The sequence below is a fragment of the Bactrocera neohumeralis genome, chromosome 3, assembly GCF_024586455.1.
Source record: "Bactrocera neohumeralis isolate Rockhampton chromosome 3, APGP_CSIRO_Bneo_wtdbg2-racon-allhic-juicebox.fasta_v2, whole genome shotgun sequence".
Classification (NCBI taxonomy): domain Eukaryota; kingdom Metazoa; phylum Arthropoda; class Insecta; order Diptera; family Tephritidae; genus Bactrocera; species Bactrocera neohumeralis.
In genome coordinates this window covers 19,937,340-19,953,842 of record NC_065920.1, presented here as the reverse complement: position 1 = coordinate 19,953,842, position 16,503 = coordinate 19,937,340, and the positions used below count along the sequence as shown (strand labels likewise).

General features: G+C 35.9%; 2 long non-coding RNA genes across 6 annotated transcripts in view; one reads left to right on the top strand and one right to left on the bottom strand.

The window, feature by feature from the left end:
• Positions 1 to 15,249, top strand: part of LOC126752951 (uncharacterized) — a 241,550-nt gene extending 226,301 nt beyond the window's left edge. For 4 of the 5 annotated variants that reach the window (XR_007666067.1, XR_007666069.1, XR_007666068.1 and 1 more), the window contains one exon: positions 14,811 to 14,848. This is a non-coding gene — a long non-coding RNA (uncharacterized LOC126752951). Of the gene's footprint in view, positions 1 to 14,810; positions 14,887 to 15,094 lie in introns of those variants that run through there. The other variant, XR_007666070.1, reaches the window with a different exon arrangement.
• Positions 929 to 3,205, bottom strand: LOC126752952 (uncharacterized). The gene is made up of 2 exons (XR_007666071.1): positions 1,420 to 3,205; positions 929 to 1,362 (listed from the first exon to the last, which is right to left on the bottom strand). It is a non-coding gene; the product is annotated as an uncharacterized LOC126752952 (long non-coding RNA).
• Positions 15,250 to 16,503: the final 1,254 nt, after the last annotated feature.

Here is a 16,503-nt window from a genome sequence, read left to right as displayed (position 1 = left end):
AACAAAATATAATACGTCATCAGCGCACAGACACATGCTCAGCGGGACACGAACACCATAAAAAGCTTAACACGGACAGCAACTTTGTGAGCTTGAAATTTTGTAAGCACACACAAAAATTCCAACGCAAAACAAACAAAAAACACACTAAAACGCCAAAAATATTTCAAAATTGTTTGCCAAATAGCGCAATATTGTATATAAAATAAATTAACTAAATTCAGCCCAAAACTATGCAACGTTTTTCCACACAATTGCTTTAAACTCAGCGTTATTTGCTGGTATATGTGCGCTTTTCCACTTTTTCCTCAAAACATTGCAGATTTTCTTCCACTATATATAATTTATATGCCGACCTTTGTGGTACGTACACTTTCGTTCAGAATTTGGCATCAACCGAAGGACTGCTCATGTCCTACTGAAACGTTAACGAATGATTTTATTTGGTGAGCTATAAGCTGTGAGCAGCGACTGCTGGAGCAAGCAACCACACAGTCGCGTACAGCAACCGTGACGACTCTCTACTTCGTGCGCAGCAACAACATTCACATTAGTCGTGTATGTATGTGTTGGTTATTATGCTGTTCGGTATCTTGTAGCGATAACAGCACTCTCACGCACTGCAAATACCAACAACAATTCTACTTTGTATACGATAGCAAGTTTGTCAGTTTGTTGTCGTTCAACTGTAGGAAAAAGTTTGATTAGTAAAAATCAATTGCCGTATTTTCTACTTTTTTATTAATTCGCTTATATCTCTGGAACAAAACACTTTTATGACACGATCGTTAAGTTCTTTTTGTCCGAAATTTAATTTCCTTTCGTTTTTCGATAAAACCAGCCGTTTACTAAATTTTCAAAATTTGTGAAAAACGTGAAAAATCTAAAAAGAAGTCCCTGGAAATAATAATAAATAAAACGCAAAATATTTAATTATTCATCAATATTTACTTTTCGCCTTCAAATTATTCCCCAACAGATGTAATACTATTATGCCAACGATTTTTCCAGTTCTAGAAACAATTTTCATTAATATTTTTTGAGATGGCCTTCAGCTCCTTCAGTAAATTTTGTTTTATCTCTTCGATCGGCTGAAAACGGGTTCCACGGAGCAGCAATTTCAGTTTGGGGAACGAGAAAAATCACATGGCGCCAAATCTCCTGAATACAGTGGTTGATCAATGGTATTCATTGCATTTTTTGGTTTTAAATTCGTTCACAAACGTGGCTCGATGCGATGGTACTTTATTATCGTGTAAAACCCATGAAATGTTCTTCACAATTTCAACCGTTTTCGAGGGATGTTGTTACGCAAATGCCTCAATTCGTCCAAATAGAACTTCTTATTGACCGTCTGTCCCTCTACAACAAATTATTTATACATCTAACTACGAAAATCGAAAAAAACAAAAGCCTCACCTTGACTTTTGAGTGGCTTTGATGTGGTTTTTTCGGTTTCGGCACGTTTTTTCTCTCTATGCCGATGATTGTTGACTTGTTTGTGTATACATCGACAGTTATAATGCTCTTCTTAAATGTGGGATCGGAATTCGAGCGATGATGCATGTTCAAAGAGAGCTGTTTACGATACTCGAATCAAACAAAAACACAAAACTTCCACCAAAATTTTTCGAACCGACTCGCGTGATATGTCGAGCTCTCATGCCATCTCTCTTACACCTGCCTGACGATTTTGAAGCACCAAATCCTTCACTTTTTCGATATTTTGACCAGTTGAAAAGGACGAGGTATGTCTTCAACGATCGTTCGACCGTCTTTGAAGACTTTGTACCACTCGTGTGCTTGTGTTTTTGATAAATCTGAATCCCCGTAAACCTTTTCCAACATTCGCAATGATTCCGCACACGAAACAGCAGCTGCTTAAGTCGATACATCAATTTATAAAAATATCGAACAGATAATTTGTCTCAAATTTTCTATTTCGAACCAAATTTCGTGTGAGGAATCATTGCGAATGTTGGAAAAGGCTTACGGAAAAATACATTTCTTTGAAATATCATTTAACCGGGGAATTTAATTACAATATCCAGGTGCTCTTTTGTCTCTATATATCTTAGCTCATAGATTGCTTTTAGCTCATTCTTTTGTGGAAAGAGTCTTCTTTCCGGAGCAAATAGTACTTTAGTTCTTCCTTGCTTTCGAGCAACATTAATATCTTTCTTATTTTATAAATCCGACGACCTTGTTATTGTCTCTAATTAATCTAAAAACGCAGCGCTCAAAGATAGCGAGCAGGGAAATGGCAAATCGATGAGGAAACAATTTAGAATGAGTTCATACCTCTATTCTCTGTAATTAACATATATTTATAAATTTTCCTACTGGGCACTGACTAATACTTATATGAAAATATTTATCAAGAGTTGATGATACACACATATATATACAAATATGTATATGTGTGTGTATCTGTCTGCGTGAATTTTTCGGCTACCGCAGGCATGCGATGAAAGCTCGCGCTTACCCGTATTTATATACAAAACAGTATATATATACTTACATATACATATGTATGTATATATTTGCTTTTCGAGTACTTCGCTTTTGGAGCTTTTGTTACGTAGCTTATTGAATTTTCACTTAAGCGTTATGAATGGAAGCAAACACTTAGGGGTTACTGATCAGTGTTACTATATATTTTAGGTTAAATTTCTCTTATTATTGCTATTTCCAAACTTTCTCACAAATGAGACATTTTTGTTTCCAGTTCTTGGCACGATTGGTCTGATATCCTTTTTTATGGCACTTAACAATGAAAATTGTTGGTTCATTCCAACTCGATCAGCCGTCCAAAAAATACGTTTCAATAACATAATAATTCAGGTAGTCCGTAAAGGTGAATTAAACAAGAAAAACTGTTAACTTCGGTTGCACCGAATCATCAACATCACAAATGTAGACGATTCTTAACAAAAACTTTGTTTGCGATCCGTTTATAAAAACAACGGTGGTCATCATCTTTCCGGCCGATAGGACAGTCTCCATCTGCTTCGAAGCAGATTCCTAGATTATAATCCATAATTTCGACACTTCCTTGGTCCCTTGATCAATTTTTCGTCTCTTTCGGATTACAGTCTACTGTCCCAGCTATAGCGCGAACCTTTAACCGTCGTTCTGCCAATATCTTATGCTCCGGAATAGATTTTTTCGGTTGATTTGGGTAGATAAAACTATTTAAATCAATTTTTGACGCGCTCTTTGATTTCTGTGTGCGATCAGCGATCGTTAGCATTTTTTTCTTTTTTTTTTTAATTTGCTGACATGCCCATTTCGGCTAATATTTTCACAGCAGCCTTCTACGAGAATGTACTTTACAATAGTAAATTTCGTTTGCGGTAACGTTGCTACGATCCATGAGTACTTCAGGATCACTCCGTTTATCCAACCCCGGTTGGAATCCGGAATGCATTCTAATTATTTGTTTTTAAGAATACAGATAAAGTAAAATAAAATACGGAATTCGAGATACAAGTGCAGCCAGGTCCTTTTCCACCTGATCTATCTAACGGTGTAGAGGTCTTCCTCTTCCACTGCTTCCACCGGCGGGTACTGAATCCAAAACCTCAAAGATAGAATGTTCTCTTACATCCATCCGTTCCATCAAAGAACCATAAATATTCCGCAGAACCTTTCTCTCGTAAACTCGTAACGCCGACTCAACAGATGTTGTCATCGTCCATGTCTCTGCACTATATAGCATGACGGGGATGATGAGTGACTTGTAGAATTTGGTATTTTCTCGTTGAGAGAGGATTTTACTACTCAATTGCCGACTCGGTCCAAAGTAGCACCTGTTAGCAAGAGTGTTGCCTCGTTGGATTTCAAGGCTAATATCTACTAGTCGAGTTCGTAGAAAGTATGGCAACCGAGTTGCTTCAACCACCTCATCTTCCTCTCTGCAACTTTTACAAGTTAACTTCTCCAAAATACATTTGAGCCTCACCGGCACGGGCATTTATCACTGTAAACCTTGCTTAGTGCTGGTAGATCCATGAAACTTTTGCCTTTCACTCTGGCAACCCTGCAAGTGCTGGTTGCTGACCAACGCTTACTGAGCTCGCACGAGATCCATAGATTCTTCGTTCCCATCTTGATCTTGATTGATATTTAAGTCAAAAGCATCAAAAACACGACAGCTTTTATACCCGATGTAGACTACTCTCGATGTCATGACACTAAAATATATATTAGGAGACACTTCCAATATTATGTTAGGCTTGTTTTTACCACTAGTAAAGTCAGCAACGATATTATAATCACCGTCAAAGAAAGCACTGTTTCTATTACATAAGTCTTCAACTAGTTCTTCCTTATTCATGTCACTTTCAATATATCAGATATTTTTATTTTAGGCGAGTTTAGTTTTCCTGAACAACTTCATAATTATCACCAAGTTTTTCAGCAAGCACTGTCTTGGTTCTGGAGACGTCTTCTTTATTTTTACACTTTACAATAATATCACCTGCTTTTGTTGATATGACATTTTTTGTCTGCGCACTAGTATTCGCTATAATATTATTTTTGACGATCTGAGCCTAATTTTTATTTACTGACTTGTTTTTTGTTCTTATAACAATATCAGCGACCTTTGTCATAACTTTTTCTTTAGTGTTTTCTTTTACAATTTCAGCATAAGATTTACTTTTGTTTACTTCAGCTTTGCGCAATTCTAAAAGATCAGTTAATAATTGATTTTTGGATTTTAATTCTGAGTTTAAGTCACGCAATAGTTCAATTTCCACTTTGTCGTTGATCAGTTGGGCTTCATCAATATTCCCCACTGTTTTATTTAGTAGTTCTTGAGGGTTTGATGTATCCAATAAAACACTAGCACTAAGACATGTTTTAAGCTCCTCTTTTTCACCCAGTTTTACATGTGCGATAATTTTCTTAGCATTTTCGTCAAGACTGGCGTGGTCGGTAGAGGTTATGTTTTCAATGTTATGATCAGAACACACCACTAATCGTTTTCCGACATATAGACCCTTTTTACTTTTATACTTGTTAAAATCGCCTTCATGAAAAACACTTTCACAAATAATACAAATTACAATTTTAGGTACTTTTATATTAGAATGACACTTGAAAGTTTCGTCACATTTTTCCGTAGGCTGCACGTTCGCCGCCATTGATCCGCTAGGGTTACCACTTCATCCACTATAGCAGCTCTGATATCAGACTAGATATCAAGCTTCTGCTTGAAAGACACTACAGTGGTCTGATAGTCTGAAATTGGTTAAAAGTTCCCGACAGCAGATTATAGAGCTTCGATTTCTGTGAACGAAAAATTACTGTTCTTCCTTCTTGCTGTCACGAGGGTATAGATTCTAAAGCATACGGAAGTAGATCCTTTGCATTCTTAATCTATATTAGGTAAAAGTTGTAATACTTCTAAAGTTCTTTTTTCACTAAATTCCAAAACTTTCATTTTCGCTAATATTTTAATTCCATTAATCTGCAATGACAGTTTATTTACCAAGCACGTGATCAGTTAATTTCCGCTATTTTCTTGCCACATTGACTTCATTAAGTTCGCTATTGTTGTTGTTGTTGCGCTTTAGCTACACTAGCTATACATTGTATACTAGAAGAATATTAAGTCAAGTTCACTTGCACCCAATTAACCCACGTAACCAGCCGCATGTAAAATTGTAACTTTACAGTTGTCTCCCCTATTTGTGTGTGTGTGCGTTGAATAGCAAGAGTTTCTAACGAAAAAACATAACATACATAAACAAGCTCAAAAGCTTCCCAACAACTAAAAGCTACTAAGCCACATCGATTTTTCACACTTTATTCGCCGTCATTCACAAAACAAGCAGCACGGCTAATTGCAAGCGTATATCTATAATATATGTAGACATTATATACGTACATATGTGCTGTATGTGTTTGTGTATTTGTGTGTGTATATCATGCAATACAACAACAGCCAGCGAGTGCGTGTAATAATCAAAAGGTAGGCAAGCAAATGAGCGTAAGCATGAAACCAACACCATAACAATTGAGTTAACAGAAGATAGCTGGAAAACACACACACACACTTACATACACATACATATCCACAAATACAGATAATTTCTAATCATATGCCCATATACATACAAACAATGGCGCAAAACAACAAGTTATCGTGCAACAGTTTGATAGAGAGTCTTGAAGAGCGCAACTTTTGGTATATTTTATTATATATACATACAGATGTTGTCCTGCCGCCCGCAGGCGTGGTGTTGGTGCAGCTACCACAACCACAAGAGCAGTGAAGCACCACCTTGACGCGCTTGCGCACTGCAACTGAGCGCACAGCAATCTTTCACACTCAATCTTCCGCTTGCTGGCTGGCTGACTGGCCTGCCATCTCAGTGTCAATGGCAGCCTGTTGCCTGTCGCCCGCTGGTCGCTTGCCTTGCGCTCCTCCAGCAGTTTCTCCCGCTTGTGCCCACTCTCGCGACCTCTCACTGTCGCCAGCAGCAGTCGGCGCTGGGCATGTGGGTGGCATAAATAGGCGCTGATAACGCATAAAAAGTAGCTTAAGCGGGCACAGGTCGTGGAGTAACCGTTATGTATATTGGGGGCACAAGCGGCGTTGCTTATGATTATGATGACTACGTACCGTTATTTGCATACATAGAAGCATCGCGATAAACTCATAATGGGCACTCGTAAATTGTCGAATGTTGTTGGCACTCACATACCTGTGCATATACCATTTCACCAAAATAAACATACGTGTATATATAATTGTGTATGAGTGGCATCCATAGTAATAATAAAAGTTATTACATACTCATATTTATAAATGCCTTCGGCTGTATATTTTATATATCGTCATTTTTATGCGGTTTCCTCGATATGTGTTTGTTGACGCAGAGAATTTGCAACTACACATAAACCGATATCTCTATACTCCTATAGCCTGCTATGTTCACTTGTATATTTGTATGTATGTACATATATAACATTCTGGGCAAAAAATAGTAAAACTCTTTAATTTAAATTTCGCGGAAAACCCCTTTCGTCGAATTATTTCTTTTTTCTAATTTGGTATGACTGTCAGAGACATCTGACCAAATTTTATATCAAAATAATCATTAGTGTTTAGTATACGCTTGTCTTTCTGAAATACACAAAGCGCATTCGGCGATTTCAACGATGAGTCAAAATATTCAGCAAAGAAGTTCCATAAAATTGTGTTGCGGAATCAAATTTCTGGTGACGAAACGTTTAGAATGTAGGCAAAGACCTTCGGTGATAATTTTTGTCGGAAGCAAGTCTTTTAAATTGCTACAAATTATTCAAAGAGAGTCGAGAACGCGTTGACGTCGAACCAAATCCAGGCCGGCCATCTATATCAACTGATAGTCAACACGTCAATAAAAGAAAGGTATTGGTGCTTGAGAACCGACGACTAACAGTCAGAGATTTTACTGGCATCGTTGGAATATCGGAAAGATAAGTGAAAACCATGAAATAAACAAAAAAGATCATTTGGGACTAAGGAAAATGATAGCCTGATTGGTACCAAAATCACTCAATTTTTTCGAAGAACTGCGTACCCGTTAATGTCTGTGAAACAATGCTTTCCGACTACCAGGATGTCATCAAACGTATTATTACTGGCGATGAGTCTTGGATCTATGCTTACGACCCGGAAACAGACGGTCAATCGGCCGAGTATCATGGCAAAGGTGAGCCGAACCACGTCAAAGCTGGCCAAAAATCAAGATTATGTTGACAGTTTTCTTCGATTATATAGGTTTGGTGCACTCCGAAAATCTAGCGACCGGCCAAACTGTCAACAAGGAATACCATTTGGATGTTATGCGTTGTTTGCTCAAATCTTTTCGTAAGAAAGGCAAGAATTATTTGCTGACAACACTTGGTTTTTGCACTACGATAATTCACCGTAGTATTCTTCGTCAGTTTTTCGACAAATTTTCAACCGAAACTAGTGTGTGCGCCTAATTTAGCTCTGTGTGACTTCTGGCTATTCAGCAAATTTTAAGTCAATTGAAGCCATTAAGGGGTTACATGGGTTTTCTTTTTTAAAAAAACAGCAACAATGTTTTCCTCAAGTAATAAATCCTTACAGGATCATCCAAAGTTAAAAAAATACGTGTTTTAGTTAAACCTTAACTTAGAACTTGAACAAAGGAGAAAAAACTGAAAATTTAATTTTTGGCAGACATTTTTACAAAAAAAATGAAAATTTCAGTGAAAATTTAGCCTCATTTTCTTTTCAAATAGTTGTAATCGAAAAAAATTCTTCTTCCAAGTCTTTAATAATTGTATTTCAAAGACCTGTGTAAAATTTCATGAAGATCGGTTGAGTAGTTCTCGATAAATCTTGCCAACCGACTTCAAAAACACAGTTTCGAGAAAAACGCGTTTAAAGACGGCGCACTTAGCCTAGCTAGCCTCGAGCGCACAAGGTTCAAGGCTGTATTTCCAAAACTATTACACGGATTTGAAAATTTAGTATAATATTTTGGAGGTGTAATATTTAATAAAAAAGTTCTACTTCGATTAGAAAAAATGTTGGCACAAGTGTATTGGAGGGTTACTTTGACGGTGAAAATATAGATTTTGAACAATAAATTAAGAATTTTAAAATTATGAACAAAGTCTTTCTTATTTTTGCTCAAAGTAGTATGTACTATATATACATATAATTGTATAAATATAATTGTTGTTGGTAACTTTTGTGGCGTATGGTATCCTATTGGAAAGTGGTTCGTCGAATATAGCTCTCATTTTATATAATTTTATGTCTTTCCCTCTGGTTTGTATCATATTCAAGAGCAAAATATAAAATATATATACATATGTATATATGTACATACAAGTATATACAAATATTTATAAACATACATCATTTCCTGATCACATTAACTTATTATAAACTAATGTACAAGTAATATGAAGTAAAAGTCCTACTAGTCAGTCGACTGACTTTCTTCTATACAAGCAACAGGTATCAATAATTTACAGTAATTTTGAGACAGTGATGTTAGGGACTGTTTCTTGTTAATTTTGTGTTGATAAAACAGAAAATGGTAGTACAATTTCCCTAACTCGTAGCATTTTTTGTGTTGTAGTCAAGGTTTATAGGGGTCGAAGTACCACGATTTACTAAAATTGCAAAAATAACTGTACGTGATGGAAAATTTGTTATACCAAATTCGTAATCAGGATACCTCAAATACCCCACAGACCTCTTAGCACATCAGTCGTAAATTATTCCTTCAGGTTTGTTGAGTAGTGTATTCTTTAGGCCCAGTAAAATGAAAATTATCAGATTTTTATAACTAAACAAAAAATTTTAGCATGACTTTTGAAATATATTTAGAGAAAGTAAGGAATGTGTAAGTTCGTGTGTAATAAAGTTGCGAGATCTGGACTATAAAATGGATGCAACCAAGCTGCCAAAGCTTCTGGCAAGTTACAATCGATGTTAGAGCCCGGCGTTGTCGCCAAGTTCTTCCCTATTCGTCAAAGCTGGTCGCTTTTCGGCGATTGCTTCCTTTCGACGGTTCAATTTTTGACGGAGTAGAGCGAAATTAAGTGTTTGTGCATAAAGGCGGAGCTTCTAGTAGATTAACCTTTTCCATTTCCACCAAACATATTGCAAACCTTCCTTAACGCCAATTCTGGCTTTGGCTTTCATTTGCGCCAGCTCACCGCGATTCGACCACGATCGTTTTAACTTGACGTTGTCGTAAGTGACCCACTTTTTACAACCAGTAATCATATGCTTCAGAAATGGATCGATTCCTTTCTGTGTGCACACGAACTAGGCGCTCAGTTTTTGAGATACCGAACTGAAAGTTCGCTCTCGTCTTCTTTTCCACAGGAAGCTGCTCAGTTTTTGGATTCGCAGATATCGGACAACTACAGCGTACACATAGCTGCCATACAAAATTTTTCTTTTAACGCGATATCTTCATGAAATTTGGCATTGGTCATATTCTAAGCTAGTAATGCCATCTGCACATAAATTGTTTAATCGGATTACTAGAGCATATAGCAGAAGAAAAACTGAATTATCGGAACCCATTGCTTATATGTAAACTTTTTCAAATTAAGTATTAAATGTACATATCTTTCAAACCACTGAAGCTTATTTTGCTAAACTTGCCGGGAGGAAGTATCAGCAGCATTTCTTCACACAAAACGAAAAACGTGTAAAATCAGACTATATCCACACCCAACCCCCATGTAAGAGTTATGTTAAAAACTGCCAAAAGTGCGACAGCTCACTGAATAAATGAGCCACAAGCAATAAATTTCAGAAGCAGGTTGACAGGAAAGGGCTTTATGCCGGGAGCCGGTGTAAAAATTACACGATGGACAATATCTCAGGAACTATACGACAAATTTCAACCAAATTTAGTGTGTTAGCTTATCCCATTTTTGACTCGTCCAAAAAATGGGTAAAATCGGGTCAAAACTTATCTTAGACCCCATATATCCAACTTAATATTTACGAACTTCCCGTTCGCTTTATATCGCAAGTATCGGTTAAAATGTAATAAAATTTGAATGAAATTCGGTTACATCCGAACTTAGCCCTTCCTTACTTGTTTGCCCTTAAAAATAAAGTGATATTAGACCACCCATTTGCCTCATTGTCTCCTCACTTTCACGCAGTCATAATCAAAACCGGAGTTTTTCCATACATAAATTACAATATACGCGGCTGCCGGCGGGATTTGCCACAAATTTTCCGCACTGCGCTGCAACAAGTTGTTCCACACTCGCAATCGTAGCTGGAGTCCAAGCACTTTGTAGTCGCTTCATTTTATGGCTGTTTTGCATTTCCAGCTAAGACCTTGGCAAATTCATTTTTATTAATCCACTTTCACTTCAACTCACTTACATACTTCATTCTTGTTGTACACATGCTTTGTCCTCCCTATTTGGTGCTTCGCTTCTTTTTGCTGTTGTAGTTATTTGCTTATGCTGCTTTACACTGGTGAAAAGTTAAGCCACGTTATTATTTAAGTTGCTGGCAGCTCGGTAGCTCGGTTGACTGTGCCGCTAGCTGTGCTGGAGATGGTGATGGTGGTTAATGTCCTTCTGTTCTGCATACTTGTATACGTGCACGTATGCTGAATAGTTGTTGTTGTAGCCAACTTGACAACTCATCCCGTTTTGTTGGCGCCACTTGTTTGTCAATTCTTCTGCTTTTTTTTATTGTTTTTGTATTTTTTTGTCTTCTTACTGTTTGCGCCCACTGTCAATTACGCCAGCCTAAGCTCAATATGTTCGAGCATTTAGCAGATAAACAAGCACATACAACATACCTATATGTACATATATAAATACTATTATGTATAGTATAGAGTATAGTCATGTCATGGCAATTGCTCTTTATCAACTGTCATCAACCAACGACGGAAGCGTATCGCCTTTAACTCGACTAAAAACCTATCTCCGCTGTCATATCTGAGCTGTTGATTGCTCTTAGTTTTACTACTCCGCGCACACACCCCATTCATACATATATATATACAGCAACCACCTATCACATTGCTCACTCACAATATAATAATTTTTTAGATGCTATTTCAACAGCACTGTGGTAATTGAGCTAGTTATAAATTACCTTGTAACTAGTACGAAGTTCGATTAATGGACTGACTACTATGTGTTTTTTTTAAGCGTCTCTTATTTTTAGATTTTCATTTTCCGATATCAATTTCATCAGTCAGCCTCACACTAGTTCCAAACATGTCCAGACTACGAAATATAGTACATTATCGTTTCGACAGATTCTCGCTCTCTAAGTTTGAGTTTGAGAGAGTATATGAGTATCTCATTAAAGTAGTAAATCATTTGCTCTTCTTTCCATTTGATCTATGCGAGTTGTTTGTTTTATTCGTCACTCAACAAGCAAGCTTTAACAATTTGAAACATTAATTTTTAATAGAAAATATAATAGTAAATATTACAGCTTTTCGCACAGTAGTTAATTGATCAATTAACCGACCGTTGCTCGATTAAAGCGCTTCATTAATTCTTATATTCATATTTTACATCATTAATTCTTAATTGAATTCACAGTTCGAGTTGATACTGGAATGCAATTTTGCGGGTTGTTGTCCACACTGCAAACTTGGCTATGTTTAACTCTGCGGGTTTCTGTCTAGGCAGCAAATTTGGTTGTGTGAATCGATAAATAGCAATCAGCTGATGAATTTTAATCATTAGAAAAATAAAAATTGAAGAACAGAAGCAAAAAAAAACCGTTGCTTGTTAATCGTGCCTCTCGCTAAACGAGCAGCCGTCTGTGCGAAAGTCAAAACGTCTTTTCTCAATTATAATATTAATGTACTAAATTAATTTGACTAAAAGAAAATACTATTAGAGTTAAAAGTTGAGAGTTAACGATTAAGAAAATACTCAGAGCCAGTTTAGGAAAAATCAATTTCTAAATGTATTGACTCTCTTTCTTTCAAGAAGCACGAAAAAAGTACTTGAAACTGAACAGTACTTTACCGAACTTAAAAACTTGTAAGAAAACTCGGAATTCAAATTAACTAAAAGTACTCTAAAATAAGATATTAGCATTGGTCAAATTAGCTTACTACAGAACGTTTTCCCAGATCTTTAAAACTTCCAGAAAGCAAAATTTTGTATTTTTATGGCAAATAATATGTCACAATTTATTTAATTATTCATCAATATTTTTTTGTCGTCTTCAAAGTGATCCCCACGAGATGTGATACACTTATGCCAACGATTGCTCCTATCCTCGAAACACTTTTCTAAAGCACTTTTGGTGATGGCCTTCAGCGAGTTTTGTTTTATCTCTTCGATCGACAGAAAACGGGTTCCACGAAGCGCCAATTTCAGCTTGAAAATAAGAAAAAATCACACGGAGCCAAATCTGGTGAATACCGTGGTTGATCGATGCTATTCATTATGTTTTTGGCTTTAAATTCAGTCAAAATCGTATTTCGATGCGATGGTGCATTACCATCGTTTAAAATTCATGAGTGGTTCTTCCACAATTCCGAACGACGGATGTTCTCACAAAAACGCCTTAATATGGCCAAATAGAACTGCTTATTGACTGGCTGTATCTCCGGAACAAATTCATGATGTACCAAGCTACGAATATCGAAAAAAACATTGAGCATGACATTGATTTTTAAGTGGCTTTGTGGCGTGTGTTTTTGGGTTTCCGCTCGTTTTTTTCTTTCCATTCCGATGACTGTTGATTTTTTTCATGTCAAACTCATGAACCCACAGAAGATCGAAATTCGCACAATCAGTCATGTCCAAGTAGACCTGTTTACGGTACCCTTTTTGAAAAAAAAAATCAGCCATATCGAGACGAGTCTACCAAGAATGCATTCCATACGCAAAATATCCACGAAAATTATTCGAACAGACTTGAGAGAAATGTGGAGCTCTCTTGCCGTCTCTTTAACACTCGCCTGACGATTGTCAAGCTCCATATCCTTCACTTTTTTTAATATTTTCATCAGTTGAAGAGGTCGAAGGTTGTCTAAAACGAGGCATATCTTCAACAACCTCTCAATCGTCTTTAAAGGCTTTGAACCACTCGTAGGCTTGTCTCCCGTAAAATACAATGTGTTTTTTCCTCATCTTTGAAAGTGTTGTTAATAAAAATCTTGATCTTCAAAAGCAGTCGATAGTCCTCAATACTAATAAATTGACTAAAAATATAATTTTTCCATTTAGCGCACTGCGAGTTTAATTTCAATCATTGAACTGAAGCTTAAAGACAATTTTATTAATAATTGGTACAAGCCTGGCCTTTTCCTAACTAGTTAATTTTCAGTCTTTTAACATTAGATATATACCATAAACACTTATGTATGTAGTTTTTTTGCCCTGTAACTTATCCTTTTACCACAGCTTGATGCTCTTCAAGCTTAATGATCTTATGAGCTTTTTTCTTTATTTTTTACTTGTAGTTCTCCGTCATCCACCACTTCGATATTATGGTCATAATGTAAAAAATATATGTATAATCGTTCATATACTTATATGTAGATATGTGCTACAATTTGCCTGCTTTCTAAACAATAAATATTATTAAAAGCAGTTCTTAATAAATTTAATATCAGTTGCAGTAATATATCAAACCTTTTTTTGAAGAATTCGTAAGGTTCTTATAAAGCTATGGATGCTACCTTTCCATAACTTCATTTCCTATATTTTCCAACATCTCATTGTTTGTAAACACTTTTCGTTTTATTGAAACCCGAAAAGCTAAGAATAAATTCTGAGATGACAAATTGATTATTCGTTATCTTCTAAATTTGAGTCTTTTAAAATAGTAATAAAATAGCTACTTAACCAATATAATTTTCAAACAATTTGTCTGATGCTGAGCAGAAGTAGCGCTTGTTTCCTCTTTTTTATGAATACCGAGTTCACTCGCAAAGTTTTGGCTAATAAGTATACTCGTGGGAACAAATTGTTAAATTATAAGCTTTAGCGACACCTTATTCAGAGAAATCGGTTCCAAAATGACGGAGTTATTTGAGTGTTTCTTCCGGCAATACCCCTACTGTATGGGCGCTTGGTATTTCAAATGATTTTGAGACGATTTTTACACCACAGGTTTTCATATTTTTTTATATAACTTGTTATATATTTTGATATCAGAATAAAGTGTTTTTAAGGCGTAGTAAATATAATATATGTATATATATTTTTTATATAAATGTATGTCTACAATTATATTAATAAATTTTTAGTGGCTTAGCCAAGTTATATATTTACTATTCATGTATTTCTTTCTTTTTCAGCTTAACATTAACCTCAAAGGGAGCCTCCTCATTTAGAAGCTCTTCAGGCCTGCCAAGATGCGAGTTTTGGGCAATGGTATAAAAATCCTTTTAGTATAAATTAAAAAGATAAGCGATAAGCTTTACAACGACGCATCATTCTTCGCAATCGGTTCATAAATAGCGAAGTTATTCGAGTTTAGCCGCTAATATGATATGAAACGAACAAATTTTAATGAACTCTTTTAAGCTTGCTGGCAAAAAGGTCTCCCTACCAACATCTACTGTAACTTACTCCGAAGAAGTCCGCTAATGAAAAATTAGCTGCAATACAAATATATTTTTATAAAGAATGTGAGAACTAAACGATATAATATCTTGATAATTTTTCAATTCGCAGAATATTATAGTAATTATTATAATTATTTTACTAAATTATATAAAATTATCATATTTTCCATATTACTGTTAATGTTACACATTATAATCTTGAATAAATATAGAATAAATGCTATAAAAAAAACTGTTTAGTTGCAAAATTTATTTTTTCATGAATATTATGGATTTTATAATTACAAAATGGATACAGTTTTATTGAATTATTATAGCAGTACAGTTTACCAACTAATTTGGTGTCAAACCACTGCATTATAGCCTAATATACAGCAAAAACAAGGCTTGGTGTTACATTTCTTCGAATAACTTTTTTGTCGTAAAACATTTTGCAATAAAAATAACAAAATCAAAATCTACAAGCGATAAGCTTTTTAACGACACCTCATTCTTCAAAATCGGTTCATAATAGCCTAATATACATCAAAAACATGGGTTGGAACCACGTTTCTTCGAATAACTTTTTTGTGGTTAAAGATTTTGCAATGAAACTTACAAAATTAAAATCTACAAGCGATAAGCTTTCCAATGACACCCCATTCTTTGAAATCGGTCCATAAAATCCATCAAAAACAGGGCTTGGTGTTACGTTTCTTCGAATAACTTTTTTGTTGTAAACCATTTTACAACAACAATTACAGAAAAAAAATCTACAAGCTCTAAGCTTTCCAACGACACCCCATTCTACAAAATCGGTCCATAAATAACGGAGATATTCGAGTTTTTAGTTCGGCGATACCCCTACTGCACGGTTATGGGCGCCTAGTACTTCAGGTGAATTTTGCCACATTTTTATGCAGCAATTTCTTCGCTGCGCGCAGCGCCACCTGTGTGCGACGTTTCACGCAAAATATTTTTTCATGTGAGTCACCCTGCATGCTGATGGTAGCGCCTTGGGGGTATGCTACATTTTTCGGAGCGGCGATCGTGCACTTTTAATTTCCGGCATCGTGCTGCTGGCTGGTTCTGGGTGCCTGGTGCATATGCGGGATTTTGCTACAAGCGTCGGACGCATTTTTCCGTGCGAGAAAAATCTCGCAGGGGAGAAATAAAAAATATCGCATGCGAGCAAAAAATTTTAACAACGCAGCTACAACAACACCACATGCTGGATTTATCGCAAGGGAGAAATAAAAATTATCGCATGCTACTTTTTGTTGTTTTCTTTAATTTAGCATAACTTTCACACCGCTCAACCGATTTGGGTGATATTGGTGTCAAATTAAAGGGAATTTAGTGGCGCTTCTTTTGCAGCTGCTGAAAATGAAATTTGTTGGAAATAAAAACACATTTTATGTAATTTTTTTGTTACTATATTTTT